Here is an 18,676-nt window from a genome sequence, read left to right as displayed (position 1 = left end):
CTGTCTCCTGCCTCGGAAACACACCCTCACAGTCGTACTGTACATACAAAAGGGCACAGGCCCAGTGGAAGACACATATAAGAAATAACCTAGTTCACATGAGGCTACGCACGCACGCACGCACATAATCTGCAGCAGAGCACATCTGCAGCCAAAAAATTGACACATGCCCACAGCCTTCTATACACACAGAGCGCACAAACGCAGTACACGGTACAATATATAGAGTGTGCAGCCATGCTCAAAAACAGCTCAACACACACACACACACACTTACACACACATTCCCCAATTTATTGGTCCTGATCTCCTGGTGCGCGTGGTGTGTGACTGAGGAGTTAAGGGCAAATGGCAGAAAGAGAAATGGAAGAATGTAGCCCTTCTATGTTGATGTGGACCAACCTAAACCACCTGACCCCAGGGGCCCCTTCAGTGCTCCCCCACCCCTCTGTCTTTCTCTCCCGTCATCCCCGTGTCCCATCTAATTTCTTCTTCTGCTCTTGTGTCTGTCTTGTCTGTCTTCACATGTTGTTCACTCGCCTCATTGTTTTTATGTCCTTCATGTGCCACTTTTCCTCGTCCTCTGCTGTGATTTTTGGTCACATGTTGGGACAGCTGTGGACAGAGATCAGGTTACAGGTGGCGCGGGCACTTCCTCTGTGCTGGTGTGTGTGTGCTTTGGCCGTCTGGTTGCCATTTACCCTGTTTCACTACAGGATACCGAACTCCTGGGTTCTTCCTCTACATTATACCGTATGCGTATGAGTGTAAGTGTGTTAGTCACAGCAGCTCTGTGGGGCTGGGCCACTGGGACCAGGCCCCTGCTTCGTTGGCTTGGAAACCCTGTCTAGTCAGACAGGACAATAGAGTGAGCGAGCTGTCTAAACAGCCTAAAGCAGTGTTGTCAAACTAGGGCTCAGGACCCACAGTGAGCCGTGGATGCTACTGGAAGCTGGCCATATGATAAAAGAATCACTCTCACATGGTTTCTTTGGATTAGTAATGTGCAGTAGATTGCCTTACAACAATATTGGTTCTTTTTTGTTTGAATTTCACCAATAGTTAAAACTGTGTGACAAGATATGATAGAAGAAGTGTAAAAATGGGTTTTTATTCTATGTTAATAAAATCCCAACAATAGTGTAATAATAACATCATTTTTAAAATCAGTTTGGGTATCATTTGGGGTAAATAGTAGCCGATTTTGTGGCCTTGTGAAATTCTTGTTTCAGCCAAGGTATACAGTTCTGCCGTAGTGCTAAAACTGTGCCTAACAGACGGTAAAGTTACAGCGTCACAGTACTCCCATTTTATTAGGAGTAAGAGAAGCAGAAGTATTTTCCAGCCAAGTTAGACAGTGGCATTAGTCTTGCACTGGATGGTGCACACTCCTTAATCCAGTGTTTGTAAAACCCCCACGCCTTCTAGTAGGCTGATAAAGAAAAAGTAGCAGAGATTGTCTTGATACTTGAACATTGTTCTTGCATTGTATGTCTGAGGGATTTCCAGAACCAGCTTCACTGTGGAGGAGTTGCTGATGAATTATCCTGCTGCTGACTGTCCAAGATCATAGAAATTATAAATCATTGTTTAGTCAATGGTGTTGTTTGTTTTCTCAGGGTTCCTGCAAGACACTGATGATGGCTTCGTTAGATTTATAGTGTCCTGTCTGTCTGCCAGTGGGTTCATTGGCTAATGACTAATCATTTAGACAAGTGTGTGTTGTGTGTCTGGAAACGGCAGCTGAAGCCGAGGTGATTAAACGTTACCTCAACCTTTCATCCTCTTTGGACCACCGGTTCATCTCTCTGTCTTACCTTTTGTCTCCATTTTTCCTCTCTCCCTCTCTCTCAGTATGCTCTCCACCCTTTTCTTCCTCTCATCCAAATGCTCTCCCTCTCTACCCCCCATCCCTCTTTCTCTCTCTCCCCAGCTGCACAACATTAGGAGATAAATGAATTAATATACCACACGCGCGCACACTGACATGACCACACACACACGACAGTGCTGACAGATAGACGGAGTGGGCGAATGTTTTTCTGTCATTAAGTGGGAAACACCAGCTCTCCATCATCATGAACTGTGCGTGAGTTATGGAGAGAGATTCATAGCTGTTGGCGCTCTGTGTGTGCACGGATGCCTCCCATGTTTACTAAATTGCAGTGCCCAAATGTCTCCTCAACATTATCCTGTAAGACCCACACAAGTGTGTGTGTTAGTGAATGATATGAACAAGCAGCCTTTGATCAACTTGTATTAGAATTCAGTTAAATGCAGACAGACAGACAGACAGACAGGCTTCCAGTTACTGTGTCTGATATGTTTGTGGTCATTGGCACATGCACACAGACACTGTGTGTGTATGCATGTGTGTGCATGTATGCGCCGCTTGCGTAGGAAGGCGCGGGGGCCCATGGGGGGAAGAGGAGTGGAGTGAGTGTTTGATATTTGACAGCTGATTAAGGAGAGGAGTGAGGGGTAGGGAGCTCTGACAGGAAGTCTCCACAGGCATCATGGGAGGTACGACCAGGGGAGGGGTGGAGGTTGCAGGGGGGCAATTGATGGGAGAGAGAGGTGTGAGACAGATGAGGGAGTCAGTGGGAGAAGATACAGGGGTGGTGCGTGAGTGTTGGTGGGGGGTAGATTGAGACAGAGGGGGAGGAGGAAGGAGAAGAGCAGAGGAGGCGAAATGATGAGAGGAGCTTTTTTTGCAGTTGGTTAATGGGAAAGAGAAAGTAAGCAAGAGAAGGCAGTGAGGACAAAGCTGGGGGAAAGAGTAATGGAAGTGAAAGAGGAGTGGTGAGGTGGAGTGGCAGAGGAGGAGGATGAGGAGAGGAAATGGAAAACAAGGTGGCAGAGGAGAGAGGAAGGTGGCCCGGCACCCTGCTGCTTATCCTTGAACACTCCGAGGAGGTCTCTCTTTCCATCTCTTCCCTCTTTCTTTTTTTTCCTTCGCACACGCACTCACACGCATGCGTGCACACACACGCACGCACACACACACACAGTGCCCGACCGGCACACGAGGGTGCTGTTGCAATTAAACCGGCACAGCATGGAGCCCAGATTGAGAGAGAGACAGAGAGAGGGAGAGAGGACTCCACGCCGCATGAACACCACCCCTGGAAGACAGAGATGAGGAGGGAGAGAAGAAGGAAGTGAGGGAGGGAGGGAGGCATGGGTACAGAGAGGACAGAGGTAAAGTGGTGCGATGATGGGGGTTATGATGGAGCAAACAGAGAAAATACATGGGTACTACTTGTAGTTGTTATGGCAGTTAGTAAAACGCAGTTAAATTTGTAGTAAAAATATAGCAGCTGCAGAAGTAGTAGGAGTAAATATAGTGGTTGTGCCAACCATAGCAGTAGTGCTGGTATGTAGTGAGAGAGCGAGAAAGGGAAGAAAGGAGGGATAGTCATAAATTAACCATCCAGTAAAATTCAGCAGAACTATATTAAGTTGCATATGAAAAAGAGACATCAAGTGATTACTGAATTCTAACTATTAGATTAGATTCTCAGATTACCAAATCTACACCAGCTACACCCAATGTTCACGCATACTGTAAACATGACTGCACCATAGACCTTCGGTATCGGATGTCTTCATTTTGAATTGCTATATTGCTTAATTCTACCATGTTCCCTATTGTTGCTTTCACTCGTTCTCTAAGCGCTCGTGTTCCTTTAAAAAAGCCTCATGAGCTTCAATCAAGGTTTTGCAGAGAACTATTGCATTGTGTTTAATCTTTGCTCCGTTACTGTGATGCAGCGCCATCACCTCTCCTGCTGTGATTGGTTCTTTAATTAGCTCCTAACAAGAGCCTTCAGGAAGCCGGCGTGCTGATTGGACATCTTATCATTGTTAATTAGCTCAATTAAGTCATTAGGAGGGTCCTCAGCTCCGTTTCCTGGGGCCACACAGGTAGTGCTTCCTCCCCTTGTGCGCTTGTGTGTGAGTAAAAAAAGAAAAAAAAGATAGGAGAAGGAGAGAGAGCAAAGGGGAAGCTATTTAGATTTAGAAATCAAGTTCATTTCCCCAGCAGTTTGTGTGTCTAATGACAGGCAATGACGTTTTCATTGTGTCTTCCTATTTTTATCCCAGTGTCCTAACCCCTTACACACTACACACTGACACACATCAAACACGAGCCTGTATCACAGCAGAATATTGACGGAATTCAGTGAAACAGAGTTTGGGTCTTTATTGGTGACATAGATCATTTGTTTTTGTTTTTGTTTGTGTGTGTGTGTGTGTGTGTGTGTGTGTCTCTCTCTGAGGTGTCCAGGTGTGATATGGCCTGCGGTGGTTAAAAACACACATCTGGAGCAGGGAGAGCGCTCTATACCCAGATGTGCTCTAGTGAGACACACACACACAAACACACACTTTGTGGTAAAATCATGGGGTTTCTCTGTTTTTGGGTAGAGGGGTGGGGTGTTTTTTTTTTTTGTTTTTTTTAGTTTGTGTGTGTGTGTGTGTGTGTGTGTCCAGACATCAGCTGTGTCTGTCTGGTGTATTTGTACAGAAGTTGACAGATGTTATTTTGATGTTGATGAGTGTTGAGAGTGACAAAGGACAAAGAGAATAGTCGACAATGAAATGACGATGCAGTGTGTACACACACACACACACACACACAGATATATACAGTCTCTACTATGAAGTCAGCCATGAGACAATGTTTGGTCAAGCATGGTTGGGTGGAGAAGCAATTAGTAAAAGCTACGTATGTACGCTGGGATAAACGTTGTGTCTCCAACTCCAGCTGTTGTGTACCTACAAATTAGTCAATTATTTTCACTTGTGTGTGTGTGTGTGTGTGTGTGTGTGTGTGTGTGTGTGTGTGTGTGTGTGTGTGTGTGTGAGCACGTACTCCAGTGAGTAATAGACACACAGATGTTGGCCATTACTGTTTTCAGCCATATCCGACCAAGTGACCTGATTGTAGGCTGCTTTTCTGAAACTGTTGGATTGTTATGTGATACAAACTGGTTCAGACTTTAACTTCAACACCGTCCCGATCAAAGTGAATTACATCAAGTTGTTCTTGTACTCCGATAATCCTGCTGTAGTAATTCACAAGTAAACTTAATAGAGGTCTGCCCCCTCCAGCATTTTTATATTCAAGTCCATTTGCTAGAGTGTTGGAATTACTGGCCCTTATTTGGGTGAGTTTTGTATACCACAGTAAAGACGATGATATTAATGATATTAATCTGCATCGTATCATTCTGCTTCTTGATTTTGTTTATTTTAGCCTTTTAACTTTTGCTGTATTGTTGCTCTAACACCATAAGCTACTGGTCATACGAAACCAAGTAAAGCCATTGTTCAGTGTATTGAGTTGAGTTTCTTAAACCAGTTTTTTATTTCATGCATGAGACAAAAGGCATGATGGATTTTTTACCCACTAAACGAAAAAAGCACTGGCTTTTCACACGTGTTTTAAACACTAAAGTCTTCGACAGCGCAGAGCTGAATAGAGGTATCTATTCTGTGGCTCCACTGTATCTGTAGGGGTGAGAACCCAAAGAGGAGTGTAGCAGTAGAGAGAGAGACAGGCAGGAAAATGAAAAGTAGCTGTGGAGAAAGGAGAGAGCGATGATGGAGAGGAAGGAGAGCACCACAGAGACAATGAAACAATGCCCTCTAACCACCGCACTGACATCTCTTTGTTGGAAGTGTGTGTGTCTGCGTAAGTGTATGTGTGTGAGCATGTATTAATATTGATTTAGCATTCTGGCAGGGGGTCTTTGAACCTCACTTTCCCTACTCAGGCCCCTAGGGACATATTGTAGATACACACACATAAACACACAAGAAGCGGTGTCAGATGTAATTAATGATATAACCTGAAGCCTTGACAGAGAGACAGAATGGCCTGGTATGAAATGTGTGTGACTGGCGGAGGGTTCTGTGAATATAAAACACATCTGTGTGTTCTTGCATGTCTGTCTGTTTGTGAGACTGAGAGACTGAGCCGATGTGTGAGAGGAGGGGGCTAAACTGTGATTCCCAGTAGCGGCTCTGCTCTGCATGTGAACTCTCTTAAGTAGACTGGAGGACTGTTAAGCTGAACACTTGTCTATGCATGTGCATGGATGTGCATTTTTCTGTGTGTCAAGCTGAATGTTTAATCCATACGCTGCTGTCATGTAGCCTCTATCAGCTTTTTTTATGCTTATTAGCTGCAGAACAGGGACACGTTTTATTTGAGTTTCCAGACCAGGAGTTCTACCATTGGTGTCATGAGTCACTGGATTTTATGGCAAATATATAGATTCCTTTGAGTTAAAGAACAGATTCTATATAAACATTTACTGTATAGTACAACAACAGCACTGAATAAACATGAATAGATGTTTGAATGGGCTGCGATTTTCATCAAAATGAACCTGGATTACGACTTCAGTGAAAGGCTAGGTAATGTTTCCAGCTCCTATGTGGAGATTACAGTTTGAATATTAGCAGCAATGGTGAAGAGAACAGCTGAGTTTTTCTTTTCTGTAATAACCCAAAAATCAAGGGATAAAAAAATCATTAATAGACAATTTCAAGCTTTTAAAATATATTAAACTGACATGATGTCACCTAATATATTGAACATCTTAGCAAAAAGTGGTTTTCACTCTCTTTTTAGCTCTGTTTTTGGTCTCAACCGTCTCCTGAGAAAAATGCTCTTGATGTGCTAAATGTTTGACTTTTTTTACTAGCAAGTTTACCAATTACTACTACTTGTCTGTTTGCCATTTAGTTGAGTAGTGCAGAGAGACACAGTCAAAACAGTAAATGATGTGGGCCGCAAAACCAAAAACAGTGAGCTGTGAAACGCTCCACAAAGCCGAGGGTGATAATTCTCACGAGTAACATCTTTTGCATTACGCATAGTAATTCATCATTCATTGTTGATACAAAACCATTGATTATAGTAGCTTTCAACTGCATTTCCTTCTTCATGTATATTGATGTCAAACATGTTAAATGTAACCAAATATATGTTCCTCAGTGTGAGAGTTTATCTGCCTTTAGATATTTTATCTGTATTGTTTTTGTCTGTCTAGCTTATATGCCAGTTGCTCTCTTGGTCTGCCCCTCTGTCTATCTTTGGGGATTCTCTTTATAAGTCTACACACCCACACACCCACACACCCACACAAATCTCTAGACACATGTATATTTGATTCCTGCCTCAGAATAATTAATAACTTTGTGTTCATTTATTTATTTGTTTGTATTTGAGGCTGACAGAAGTGAGAAGTGTGTGTTTGTGCTCGTGTTTTTGTGTGTCTGTGTATGTGAGAGCATGAAGAAGCTATTATTTTATTATTCAAATGCAGTACATTGAAAATTTACGTTGTTTTGGCAGGTTACACTTTTCTTTCTGGAAAGTGTATGAGTGCTACGTCTGTCTCTGTAGCACACGTGTTTGAAGCAAAATTATACTTGTCATTGATAATCTGCACACATCCTCAGTGGATCAGTCTGAAAGCAAGAAGCCAATTATACACGCTATTAATGTTGTTATACATGTATCAGAAATCTATGATTTTATTCTAGGAGAGGCTTTTGTTGCATATACAGTTTCCTGAACATCTGCTTCTGCACAAGTAAGAGTTGAACTTCTGAACATCGCCCACAGTTGATTTTACTCATAGGTCAAGAGATCAATAATTTCAGCAATGAAACCGTAAGAAAGAGCTGGTTTATCTCGATGGTATCTCTCTTTTCTGATGGTCTTTTCCCAGCGTGATCATCAAAGAGGCAGTGCAGAAAGATGGTTTTTAAGGACTGGCACCAAACCCTGACATTTACTGTAAGAGCTTTTGGCAGCCCTAATTTTTCATCAGGTAAACTGAACTGTAGCTGTGCTTGAAATATCTCAACGCCACATCTCATTGTCTATGTTTCATCCAGTGTGAGTAAGATAAAGCGCACTGGCTAACACCAGCATTTTTTCCTTTTGCAGTGTGAAATCCAGTACAGGAAATATGAAGTGTTTTTAGCTTTATTTCAGTGTATATGTATTTTTTCAAGTTTCAGTTTTATTGTTTTTGTGCCGTACTCTGCTTACTGTCAGTCACCTGAAGGGAAGTCTCCTACAAGAATAAAGCCCTTCAATACATAGCACCTTACATACTTAATTATCCATACTGCAGCCCTTAGAGAAAAAATAATTCAAGAGTAATTGAACATAATCAGATTATATTGGTTCTTAATGCTTGAAGGTCGTGCAGCTGCTCACGACTCAGAGCAGGTAATCTGGGCAGCTCCTTTCTTCAGATTTCTCCACAAGTGACCATGTCGGTCCTGGTGATTCAGAGGTGATTGTGCTCCTTGTAAGCTTGATCATTACCTTACCTCCACCCAGCTGGAGATGGTCTTTCACTGAAATGTTACCTTGATTAGCTGTTCTTAGGATAGCTAAGACAAACACACACACGTGCACATACACCTTATTGTAAGTTGTAGGGAACAAGGGCTAAGCACTCTTTAACTACCACTTTCTAAAGTGTTAGTTTGAGATGTCCGTTTTTAACATACAATGGAACTAATTGCCTCCAGTATTGAGAGATACAATAACCTAACCTACTGAGCACAGTTACTGGGGTGTGCTCATTTTGCTACAAAGAGGAAAGATAAATGCTGAAAGGAAAAGAGGAGCCCATGTGGGATATTGAGCATAGTTCTCTTTCTTCAAACAGTTTGAGAAAAAGAGGCCATTCTTACACTCTTGTGCTGACTTTGTTGACTTCCTCTACAGTTGGTCCGTCCTCATCCTGTCTTTGTTCAAATGAAGACTGAATGTTTTACTGTGAAATTTGCGCGATCTTTCACTGTTGATAAATACTGTACACTTTGCCATTTTTTGCCTTTTTGGTGCTCGCTCTGTTTTTTCGTAGCAGTCATGTTTACAGCCAACAGGCATCCTCCATCTCTCTTGCTCACCCACCCACACACCCACACACACACTCACATGTACACAGTGTGTGGCTGAGGGAGGTCTCTAGCCATGGTTGCAGGTATCTGGCAGGCTTTTCCACACATGACCTAGTAGTGATTTACTGTCTTCATTAGCATGCTACTGCTCTCTGTGTGTTTATGTGTGTGTGTGTGCGTGTGTAGGCGATACATTTGTGCTTTAGGGAGGGTTAGTGTTGGCTAGCTGTGTGTCTTTTGTGTTGAAGTTGAGTGTGTTATGGAATTGTGCAGTTTTTGGAATAAAAAAAGTGGAAAAAATGTGGTTAAGTATCCCCTCACTTTTCTATTCTTTTCTACTCTGTTCCCTGCTATTCTGGTCTCTTCTAGTCTGTTTGTTGTATTGTATCTATGACCACAGCGTGGTTCAGTTTGGCACGGCCTAGTATGGCACTGTGGTGTGTGTGTGCTTGTGTGTGTGGGAGAGAGACAGGCAGGGTGGCTCGGTGGGGGATGTAGCTGGCCAGGGCAGGGGGCGAGGACAGACAGGCTGGACCAAGGTCACTCCTACTGTGTGTATGTGTGTGTGTGTGTGTGTGTGGGTGTCTATATGTGTGTCCACTTGTCCACCCCAGTACAGCTGAGGATGTGGCCAGCTTCCTCTCTCTCTCTCTCTCTTTCTCACTGTTCTTTCTCTTTCTGTTACATTTGTTTTTTTGTGTTTCTATGACTTGAATATTATTTCTGATGCAATTTAAGGACAAATGAGTTGTCATTTGTGACATAAAACTAAGGACAGAGAAGAAGAAATGAACACAGACACCTTAATCTCTGCATTAAGACTGTAAACGGTGAATTGATCTCCACAAAGTTACTCACACACACACACACACACACACGTGCCACAAGGCATTTTTACATGTAATAATGCTTTTTTTCCTATTTTCTAAAATTTCATAGACTACATGTTTGAACCTCCACTACATCTTTCCCTGTGTAACTGTCTCTCGCTCAGTCTGTCTGTCCATATATCTCTCTGTCTCTCTCTCTCTGGGTCCAGATGGGCAGTTTGCAGGTTAACTGGTACAGCTGGAGCTGCATTATTAGCATCCTGCTGTGAGCTCTTATTGGCTCTGCTTCTCTCCCCTTTCCTGCTCCCTTCTTCCATCTTCTTCCTCTGTCAGGTTTAGGGGTTGTGTTTTATAGTCACGTAGTATCATATGTGGACTGACACCAAAGCACCAATATATTACAGAGTGCTGCTTGTATGCACATGTAAAGTTAAGCTGCACCATCACAGTATTAACAGATTTTATTGTTTCAATTGCTGGCTGTTCTACAGTTTAGTAGTTTGAAATAATATCATCTAGGTGATGTGTGGCATGGTGACGGTCATGTTTAGGAGAGTATTTTCTTAATGGGTACAGTCTGTGGGGATCCTCAGTTTTATTTCTAATTGTAAAAAGTCAGTGACAAGAGGGTATATTTAGTACCACTACTTAAAGAACATTCAGAGAGTAAGGAAACCTGATTTATCTGCTTTATCACATGTGATTACACATGACGTGTGTGTGCAGGGTGATGTGCTTTTGGGGAGGCGGGGGGTTTACAGTTTGGTGAACAGTAAATTAAGCACGTCTCTAAGGCCTCTCTCTCCAGTTTGTGTGCGTGTGTTTGTATGTGTAAGTGCGTGTGTATGTGTGTTAATGTTGTCATGGAATGGAGATTGGCTTTTTAGTGGTATTTGGGAGATGCAGCAGGGATAAGCCTGCTAGCTCCCTCTGACTCCCTGTGGGAGCACAGATTAAAGAAACACACACACACACACACACACACACACACACACCAGTAGTAAACAGCAGGATAGGATAAGGATTAAATAGAGGTAGGTAAACACACGCACACACATATCTGTTAGATTTAGCACCAAAAAGGAAGGAGTATTGAATCGTTAATCATCACAGCACACCTCTGCTTTCCCTTCCTACCTCTCTCTATCACTGTCTTCCCTCTCTCCACATGTCTGTCTCTCTCTGTCACACACACACACACACACTCTCTTTCTCTCTCTTAACATGTTGTCGTATTAACTTTAATATCTGTCCGTATAGAAAAGAACAGGAATGTCAATAACAGTTGTTTCCAAAACAGAGTGATTTAGTAATTCAGAGAAAGGGAGAAACAGTCAGGGGTGACCCTCTCTCCGTCACCTTGACAACTAGATCAGAGCCTTGATTACGGTTGCCGTGGTGATTAGCCCCGGATACAGACATGCTTGCTAACCTGGATGGGCGGGTGATTGTGTTTGAGTGTGTGTGTGTGTTCTAATCTATCGCACCACGGTGGGCTCGCAGATTTGATCCACCTGACACCTAAGTCTGACTTTGAAAAGCATATCTCCTTCAGTCTACTTCAAACGTGTGTGTGTGTGTGTGTGTGTGTGTTATTGTGTGTGTGTACATGCACACGCAACTTTATCATCTATGAAGTAACCTTTAAGTGGAAGTTGCAACTAGATCCAGTCAACTTGACTGAATACAGTGGCATTACCTGCGATTCATTTTTCTTTCTAAATTAATTTCTGCAGGTTGATATTAAACTTGAAGTTAAAACTGAAAAGCTGTCTATCCCGTAGAATACATGAGATAATTTCACAGGAACACTGGTGACTGAATGAAAAACACCTGTAGTAAAAATACCTGTAATTAATTAGGGCATGCCCTGAACCACCATTAAAGCTTTTTATAACTCCTTGTGGATGTCTACTATAGCTTCAACCAGCATCAACACACAAAACCATTAAAACACATACACGGACTGTTGATGTGCATCCAGGGGGCTGTAGTTGTGTTTTACATATGTAAACAGATGGGAGAATGGAGTGAGTGTGTAAAAAAAGGAGGAGGAGAGGAGGAGGTAAACGGACAACAGAGAGAGGTGAGGGGGGAGGAATGGATGACTAGAGAAAGAGAGGCACTTCAGTTTTAGATGTAATCCTAGGGAGTGGTGTATTAGTGTGTGTGTGTGTGTGTGTGTGTGTCTGTCTGTCCTTTGCTTGTGTGTTGATGGTTTATTCACACATAGTGATTAGGCTTATTCCCTCCTGGCCACTTTCAAGCTTTCAATTAAGATTCTAAACACAAATATACTCTGCATTTATTACTCTCATCCCTGCTAACGAGTTAAAAAGAGGTGTGTGTGTGTGTGTGTATGTGTGGCACTGGCTTTCCATGTGCTTATTGGAGGAAGCAATAATTCCCCATTTTCCTGTGAAAGTCCTGAGCGATGATTCCAAGGCCAGAGCGATGATGTGCACACCTTTCCTGCTTGAATATTAATTCAAGTATCATTACGTATGATAATACAAGACTTGCACGTCAGCTGCTCGTTGTTATGGCCAAGTGCTCTCCAGATGACACTGAACACCCGGTGTCGGTGTGTTTATGTGTCTTCCGTGTTCATGAACAACAGAATGTGTGTGTTTAAATGCACTTAAATGTGATGTTTCAGCATCTGGCTGCTTCCTGCTGTTCGAGGCTTGCTCTGTATTTTCTAAATCACTATCCAATGAAGGTAAATTCTGAGTTTCTTTTTTGTCTTTTTTTGTAATTTTCTACATTCATCATATCAGCCGTGATAAAGTTTCACCTTTAATAGCTGTGCTACGAAGGTTCATAGATGCCACCAGCTGGCACAGCTTTACAACCAGTCTTCCAACTCCATATCAGAAAGCAGTGCAAGCTCTCAGACGCTGAGAGAGACTATTAACACGGCTGAACCACGATAGTGAAGCCACTTATTTGGAATTTAAAAAATCAAAAGTGAGCATCTGAATTGGTTCATTGTACCGAAATGATTCACTGCACTGTCAAACTACGGGAGGTTATTGTTTATCAAGAAATGCCTCCATATTATATCTGCCCTGCTGTAAAGTCTCATTCAGAGTTGAAGCTGTTCTAGCGATAATGTCGACTTGAAACAAAATAGAATAATTTTCAAATTCAAGATGTAAAAAAGATAGAAAACAATAAACTAGTTTTCCTTTTAATGTGTCTGTCTATACACTCATGTCTGTTTGATTTTATTCCATGCAGTAATTGAGTCTTTTTCGTGTGTGTGTGTGTGTGTGTGTGTGTGTGTGTGTGTGTGTGTGTATATTGCCCACCAAAGGCTAATAAAGTTATGCTTGTGGCTTTGTGTCTTACATTATGAAATTCATAATGTAATTCTATCCCTTAAATAACCAATAACCAGAGAGAGAGAGACAATGATGGTGTGTGTTTGTGTGTGTGTGTGTGTGTGTGTGTGTGTGTGTGTGTGTGTGTGTGTGAGAGAGAGTGTGAGTGTTTGTGTGCGTGCATGCATGTGTGTTTGTGTATAAGTGAGAAGGCTTTTGGCTTCTACAAGACAGAGCGCTCCAGCTTCCTACTGTTATGTAATCTGATAGGGAAAATCCAAGCTGCTACACACACGCACACGCACACATACACATCTTCTTCCAAGACACACACACACACACACACGCTCTCATGCACTACACAAATATGCTCAATTTGTGCTTCCTTTATATTATTATATTATACACACAAAATACAAACTGGTTATCACCATATGCTGCCCATGTCTGCCAATAGTCTGTTTGTATGTGTGTATGTGTTTGTGTGTGCTTGAGAGTTTCCACTGGAAATATTTATTATAGGATAATGTCAGATGTGCAAATGAGGAATGTAGCTAGTATTGAATGAGTAGAGCAAGGCGAAGACAGTTTGTTTCTACTAATACTGTAGTTTCTTTCCCATGGAGAGGCCTGTCTCCATTAAACCCCTTTACCTCCTTTTGTATGGTGAATGTTGCAACACAAAATAATAGTTCAACAACCCCCCCAAACAACAAGAACCAAAAGAGAAACAGAAACTTTATTTGGCACTAAGTTTCTTTGTAATACTGTGTATAAGCAGAGATGTGCAAAGAATTAAAGTCACAGGCAGGAATTTTTATTCCTGCCTGTGACCACAGATTAACCCCTGACAGTCGAATGAACGGGTCAAGAGAAGGTTGAGTGCTGTTCTGTATGAAAGGGGTATAACTCTGCCTGCCAGCGTCATTCAGCTAAATGTAAAAATCCACATAGGTGATAAGGAGTAAACAAATGATGAAAATATTAACAATTACCTCACAGAGAGAGTGATAGAAACAGAGAGGGAAAATGGAAGATGAGAGGAGGGAGGGAGAATGTGTGTGGGTGTTGGATACTCACGGGACCTCAGCACTGCAGCATTCTTTTCTCTGTGTGTGTGTGTGTGTGTGTGTGTTTGAGAGAGAGAGAGAGAGAGAGAGGGAGAGAGAGAGGGTGAGTAAAGGTGGGGGCACTCTTGGGACCCCTCCAGCACTGCAGCAGGTTGTGTGTGTGTATATTCTCCAGCCCCCACACTACCAATGGGTCAAGCTCACTCCCCCTGCATCAGCCCCCCCCCACCCCTGGTTGCCATGGAAACACACCTTGAGCGAGCCCCCCAGAGAGGTGCATACTCCTCCTCCTACCGTCCACTGCTCTCTTCTTTGCTGCACTCTTTCTTTCTCCCAACGCCTCTGTTGCTCTCCCTCCGTCCATCCCATCATCCCTCACTCCATCCCTCCCTCTACTGTCCATTCGCGCTCGCTCTCTCTCTCTCTCTCTCTCTCTCTCTCTCCATCTCTTTCCCTTGCTATGTCTCCCTTGCTGTCCTCCCCATCAATCGCCTGGCTTGGTTTACGGCCCTTACCCCACAAGGGACCAAACACACACTCTCTCTCTCTCTCTCTCTCTCTCTCTCTCTCTCTCTCTCTCTCTCTCTCCAGCTCTTTCATGCACACACACAGCCTCACATAGTTTGGGGATGGAGGGGGTAGACAGGAACAGGGAAGGGCAGTAATGGGGGATAGACACCCGAGGGACCTCCAGCAGCCCATACAGAGACAGAAAGAGGAAGGGAGGGTGGGAGGTTGGTGCTTGAGGGGGCCGGGCACCCAAAGGAGTTTCCTAGCCAAGACTAAGAAAGGGTTAAGAGGTGTGTGTGTGCGCGTGTGCATATGTGAGTGTGGTGTGGGAAGCACCTAAGGGATCCGTCCCCCAACACAAACCAAGGAGCTCATTTATGTTCTGCTGCATGATGCAGGGGTCTGTGATGAGGCCAGCATGATTTTTTTTTCTGTCTGTCTGTCTGTGTGTGTGTGTGTGTGTGTGTGATGGGGCTGATGCCACCTGGTCCCTCTCCTCTGGTCAATTAGTAGAGAGAGAAAGGAGGGTAACAAGAGAGAATGAGACAGAGGGAGCGCATGAGCAATGAGGAAGTGTTTGTGTGTGTAACAGTATTGATAGTGGAATTGTAGTGAAGAGTCTGACTGCAGTATGGACTTTTCTCTGTCTGCGTGTCCTCCCTCCTTCCTGCCTTCTGTCCAGTCACACAGTGTATAACATTTTCTCCCCACATTGGTTCCTCTTTTCCTCCAATATTTTCTCTTTTTCTCTCAGAGGTGAAACCTCATCAGTAATTCTACAGATGCGCAGCAGCCACCCACCAATTACCTGTTTGTGTGTGTGTGTGTGTGTGTGTGTGTGTGTGTGTGTGTGTGTGTGTGTGTGTGTGTGTGTGTGTGTGTGTGTGTGTGTGTGTGTGTGTGTGTGTGTGTGTGTGTGTGTGTGTGTGTGTGTGTGTGTGTGTGTGTGTGTGTGTGTGTGTGTGTGTGTGTGTGTGTGTGGCTCCATCCATTTCTCAGTTAAAAAGGAACATAGCTTTGGAGCCGGGCCAAGCTGCCGCTCAGTCATATTAGAAGCTGTTTTTCTCTATCTTGTTCTCTGTCTCTGTCTGCCTCCCTGGCTGATATGTTGTTTGAATGGTATTACTTGTTTGTCTGCTGCCCACTGTGAAAATAATAACACTACATGAAATGTTCATGTTGACAATTACAGGCAGGACCCGGACAATGCTGAACACTTTGAAGTTCAGTGCTATTCTTTTGTAAGGGCACATAAACTCTGTGTAGAATCGCAGTGGTCAGGTGTTATATTCCCTGTGGAGGTATCAAGAGAAATGTCTTAACTAGTGCCCTGGTTACCACAGGAGTTGGCATAGCAACCAATCAAGAACAGCCAGCTGTGCTTTATGGGAAATGTCTTTGATTAATCAGACTGATAAGCTTGAAATGCTCGTTGTGTAATGCTCATTACGTCATCTGGAGAGATTTGTGTTCTAGTTTTAATTTTTAACAATTACCAGTGTAACAAGGAGGAGAGCAGGACTTGATGCGAGTCTTTTCAAAGTATGCATGCTCCTTATCCTTAAATGAGGTTTACAGTTGAAAGCAATCCTTCATAGAATAATCCCCAGAATTGGCTCTGATGCACATTAAAAAGCAGAAAAAGTTCGTTTTCTGTTGTGTGGTAACAAACTCAGAGTCCTAACCTTCACCCTGCCTCCGTCGCTCTCTCTCTCTCCCCCTCTCTCTCTCTTTTTCTCTCTCTCTCTCATATCCCTCTCTCCCCTGTGTTCTCTGTCCCAGCATAGGCCTCCCAGGGTTGTGTGTGTGCATGTGCTGGTGGATCAAATGCACTCTGTGAGACAAAGCGTAACGGCAGGATGCTCTACGACTCTGTCATCTCACTATGGGTCACATACACACACATGCGCGCTCACACATGGACTGGGTCTCAGAGGGGGACAGCACACAGAGACTACGGTCCCCACACACACTGATCAAAACAATGTATTTGTCAGAAAAAGAGAACTCTTTCATGGGACACACACACACACACACACACACACACACACACACAGGCGTTGGAGGCCTCTCTCCATGCCCTTGTTCCGGACAGCCCAATTATCTCTCTGCACCTCACTGTTTTCCCTTCAGTTCTCTCTCTCTCTCTCTCTCTCTCTCTCTCTCTCTCTCTCTCTCTCTCTCTCTCTCTCTCTCTCCGTCCCTCTGTCTTTCTCTTTCCCTCCCTCACTGTACTTTTGTCTTTTCTCACCCGTAGCCAGTTTTTTCACTCACCCTGAAATTGATTGACTGCTAATTAGCTTCTAAAGTTTCTTTTGTGAGGCTGGTAGTATTGTTGACGTCATCTGTGTGTGGTGCTCCAGAGACAAGCTGACACATTCTCCTGCACAAGTAAAACAGAATGATACGCAAAAGAGGCACATTTCTTCCATACAGAAATGATCAATAGAAAGTCAATCAATTGCAAATATGATAATCAATAAATGGCTTAGGTAAATTCTATAGGAGATGTTTGCTGGTTCTAGATCGTCAAATGTGAGGATTTGTTTCTTCCCTCAGTATGTTCAGTGTAATCCTCAGTATGCCAGCAGGCTGGTCAAAATACAGTCTGAAGATGCCACCTCGGAAACTGTGATGGACATGTTTGACTATTTTCAGACATCTTACTAGCTAAATGATGACTTGAATAATGAAATATGGTTTTATGATTGACAACAGTGGAGGAGTAGACTTTGCTTTTACTTTTGATAAAGATACAGTAAGTAGAAAATGACCATTACTGTCATTATGGCACAAACATGAAAAGCATAATGGCACACCCTGATTGAGGTACTATAGTTATGTAGATTTGTGTTATTTCGAGCGCTTTCAATTGCTTAATAGGAGCCAGTCACACTTCCATAAATGTGATTAACTGCTACATGGTGCAGCTGGTGATTTTTGTTCACGTTACTGCAACTTGAATACCTGCAGTAACTCTGTCACACACACAGTGTGTATCAGACCAGCGAGGATGTCACTGTCTAAGATCATGGACATGTGAAGGTGGTCAGCGTTTTCTGATCCTGGCAGAGCGTTACCCCTACTGGGTGCAAGAGCTTTTAAGGTGCCTTCCGCAGAGACACCCAACACAAACACAGAGAGATCACTGAAGCGTAGGCATTACCTAGTTATTCACCCTCTGTCTCTGTCTGTGCCTTTTGTATCGCTGTCCCTCTTTCTCTTTGTTCTGTCCTTTGCTTCTGTTGAGTTGAAACAACAATTTTCTCTTTTGAAGAAGTTCATTGTTGAATAAAAGTATACTTTTACCAAGACGAGGAACACTTCCCTGATAATTAAAATATGAAACATGACAATTGATTAAACTGCTCGTGTTGTACACTCCTCCCTCTCTTTCTCCCTCTTTCTCTGTGTGTGTCTCTCTCCATGTGACTCTCTCCTGCTGTTTCAATCTCGTAGTAAATGATAATGAACCTCTATCTGTCTCAGTATGTCTCGGACACACTGGCGCCCCACACAACCTAGCAGCCTTTGAGGTTTGTGTGTGTGTCTGTGTGTGTGTGTGTGTGGACGGGATGTTTGGGGACTGGGACCATGGAGCATACCATCTCATCCATATAAGCCCATGTGGCACCCACCCCACACACACACACACACTCCCCCACAGCTATTGAGACGGGATTAGGGCACCCTTGTGTCGGCCTTTGAGGCAAGGAGAGATAGGAATCTTTGTGTGTGTGTGTGTATTAGTCAGTATGGGTGTCATGGATGTATGATTGAAGACGTTATTAACCCTGCGATCCCCTGCAGCTCTGCAGCTGAAGTTCTGCAGACTGTTTGAATGTGTGTGCGTGTGCGTACGCACTTACAGAACATGAGATAAGTGACAAAAAGGGAAAAAGACACTTGTGTATCTCCAAGACAGTATGTGCATGCATGTTTGTATGGGTTAGTGTGTGCGCGTGTTTGTGTACACACAACTCCACAAGGGGTCACA

General features: G+C 43.4%; 1 protein-coding gene across 1 annotated transcript in view; it reads left to right on the top strand.

Moving 5' to 3' along the window:
• znf423 (zinc finger protein 423) overlaps positions 1–18,676 on the top strand; it is a 136,098-nt gene that overhangs the window by 99,860 nt on the left and 17,562 nt on the right. The window lies entirely within an intron of this gene.

This window comes from Pempheris klunzingeri, chromosome 5 (genome assembly GCF_042242105.1).
Source record: "Pempheris klunzingeri isolate RE-2024b chromosome 5, fPemKlu1.hap1, whole genome shotgun sequence".
Taxonomy (NCBI): domain Eukaryota; kingdom Metazoa; phylum Chordata; class Actinopteri; order Acropomatiformes; family Pempheridae; genus Pempheris; species Pempheris klunzingeri.
Note: the sequence above shows the minus strand (reverse complement) of the source record. Positions and strands in the feature narration are given on the sequence as shown.